This window comes from Vicia villosa, unplaced genomic scaffold (genome assembly GCF_029867415.1).
Source record: "Vicia villosa cultivar HV-30 ecotype Madison, WI unplaced genomic scaffold, Vvil1.0 ctg.003007F_1_1, whole genome shotgun sequence".
In the NCBI taxonomy this organism is placed as follows: Eukaryota; Viridiplantae; Streptophyta; class Magnoliopsida; order Fabales; family Fabaceae; genus Vicia; species Vicia villosa.
Window position 1 is genome coordinate 24,122 of NW_026706091.1, and position 3,473 is coordinate 27,594.

Sequence of the window (3,473 nt, forward strand, 5' to 3'; positions counted from 1 at the left end):
TGAATGTACCAGAGCATCATCAGAGCATCTCTACATCCTGAAATGTTACAGAACAAAAACTAAACGACAAAAGTCAGCATGAACGAGTCAGAACATAAAATGTATATTAGAACACATGATATGTATCAGAGCCATATAGGCTAAAATAATGTTATCAGAGCAAATAGAATTTTGTCAGAGCAAATAGACAAATATGGATCAAATTCTATTATCAGTGCTTCTGATTCATTCTTCTTTCTTGCTTCTGATTTCTGAAGCTTGACAGCACTCAGCTTGCTTCAGTTTCCATGAGCTTATTCTTTTTACAGAATAACACTTCTTATGGTTTTGCTTCTTGTGTTTGCTTTGAAGATTCTCTTCACTTCTTTATACCTGCAAAACACTTAAACCATATAGAACTTGCAGTTCTTGTTAGTAAATGTGTGGGAGCTTTACCCAGCAACTGATAGATTAATCAAATCATTTATCATTTATCTTCTCCCCCTTTTTGTCATAACATCAAAAAGAATATATCAAAAGATTCAGATGAATAAAATGACAAATAAAATCACTGGAATGTAAAAACAAAGAAACTTTTCATTGATAATCAAAAGATATTACAAAAGGTTCCTATGTTTAACAAGATGAGAAACATTCCTAGCAAATACATAAAAAGTCATTCCAAGAGGAAATGACTACAAAAATTAAAAACAAAACCCTAGCAAGACACATTCTGTGTCAACCCATCAAGAATCCCTGTGGACTCTTGTCTTCCAGACTAGAATCTCCACTGTAGGAGAGATCCAAGAGACCAAAGAGGAAGAGAGGGACAGTTCACAGACAGAGAGCTACTGTTGCAAACGGGGCTTTCTCTTAACATAGAAGTTAAGAATATCATTCTTAACCTCTTCCCATAACTCAAGAAAGTCTTCTGTCTTTGGATGAACGTTGATAACAACATCACAGAAGAGGTCTGACTTGAGAGGTATTAGGAGAGCCATCCCGAGATATGCAGAGATCTGCCGCCTTTGAGTCATAGATCTTCAACAGGCTTAGAGCAAGATTAAGAGATCCAGACAAAGGATTCAAGATGAATGCTAGGTTTGAACTAGGATTTTAAAAAAAACTTTATGAGGAATGCAAAGAGATAGAGAAGGAAAACAAGGACAGAGTGTAATAGAGAAAATATAAGAGGGAAGGAGAAGCGTTTGAAGAGTATTTAAAAGAAAATAAAATGAAACAAATGATGGATAGCATTTAATGTTACGTGACATGAGGAGAGATAATAAAGACAAATGAGGTGACTAGCACAGTTACCTATGGTCGGCGTCCCTTCAACTGCACGCGCGCTTATCCATGAACAGTAACGACAGGTTTACCATCCCGAGATAAAACGTTACAGCTGTTTTGCTTTAAAAGAGGTTCTGAATCAACTTAGACAATGAAACGTTAGTAATAACCGAATCATAATTTCTAAAAGATTTCAATCAGAACTTCTGATTAAAAAAAATCCACATTCATTTCAGAAGATACTCATACGTAAGAACTTCTCATCTTCTCATTCTGGGCATAAATCCATACTGATATTCTTCAGAATGAACTTAAACCTATCTTCAGCCAGGGGTTTTGTAAAGATATCAGCCCATTGATGGTCTGTATCCACAAAGTTTAAAGATATAACACCCTTCTGAACATAGTCCCTTATGAAATGATGTTTAATCTCAATATGTTTAGCCTTTGAATGAAGAATAGGATTCTTAGATAAACATATAGCAGAAGTATTATCACAGAATATAGGAATGTTACTCTCATATATCTGATAATCTTCTAACTGACTCTTCATCCAGAGCATCTGTGTACTGCAACCAGCAGCAGCGACATATTCTGCTTCTGTTGTTGATAGAGCAATAGTTGCTTGCTTCTTGCTATACCAGGAGATCAAATGACTTCCAAGAAATTGGCAACTTCCTGAAGTACTCTTTCTTTCAATTCTGTCTCCAGCATAGTCAGCATCGCAGAATCCTACTAAGTTGTATTCTTTAGATTTTCTGTAAACTAAGCCAACATTAGTAGTGCCTTTCAGATACCTTAGAATTCTCTTAACAGCAGTTAAATGAGATTCTCTAGGATCTGATTGGAATCTAGCACACAAACAAACACTGAACAGAATGTCAGGTCTAGAAGCAGTCAAATATAGAAGAGATCCAATCATACCTCTGTATAACTTCTGATCTACCTTCTTACTTACCTCATCCTTACCTAGGATGCATGTTGGATGCATAGGAGTTTTGGCTTCTTTGCAGTCTAGAAGATTAAACTTCTTCAGAAGTTCCTTCACATACTTGGTTTGGTGAACATATGTTCCTTCTGATGTTTGATTTATTTGTATTCCAAGGAAATACTTGAGTTCTCCCATCATGCTCATTTCAAACTCAGCCTGCATAGACTCAGCAAACTCCTTTCCAAGTGTAGCATTAGATGTTCCAAAAATAATATCATCTACATATATTTGACAAATTAAAATATCCCTTTTAAAGGTTTTACAAAAGAGAGTAGTGTCCACTTTTCCTCTAGTGAAACCATTATCCAGAAGGAAAGAACTTAAGCGTTCATACCAAGCTCTGGGAGCTTGTTTCAATCCATACAACGATTTCTTTAGTTTAAAAACATGATTAGGAGACATAGAGTCTTCAAAACCAGGAGGTTGATGGACATAAACTTCTTCATCTATATAACCATTTAAGAAGGCACTCTTAACATCCATCTGATAGAGAGTGATGCTATGTTGAGTGGCAAATGAAATTAATAGACGAATAGATTCTAACCTGGCCACTGGTGCAAAGGTTTCTGTATAGTCAATCCCTTCTTGCTGACTATAACCCTGAGCCACCAGTCTGGCTTTGTTCCTTACCACTTCACCTTTCTCACTGAGCTTGTTTTTGAAGACCCATTTTGTACCGATTATATTGAATCCATCTGGTCTAGGAACAAGATCCCAAACATCATTCCTTGTAAACTGATTTAGTTCTTCTTGCATAGCAATTATCCAGTCTGGATCTTCTAGAGCATGATCAACAGAAGTTGGCTCGATCAAAGATACAAGACCTAATTGACAGTCTGCATTGTTCTTAAGGAATGCTCTTGTTCTGATTGGATCATCCTTCTTTCCAAGAATGACATCTTCTGAATGACCAGAGATGAGTTTGGATGATCTTCTGACAGATGGTTCTTCAGAAATGCTTAGATTCTCCAAAGAAGCTGATACTTGATCTTCAGATTCTTTGCTTCTGAGAAGCTCTGCTTCTGATGCGTTGCTTCTTGGCTCAACAACTTCTGATATATCAATATCACAATCTGCAAAATTATCAAACTGCTTTGGTTTTTCAGAACTAAGCTTATCATCAAACCTGATATTGATTGATTCTTCCACAATCAATGTTTCAGTATTGTATACTCTGTAGCCTTTTGAGCGTTCAGAATATCCAAGAAGGAAA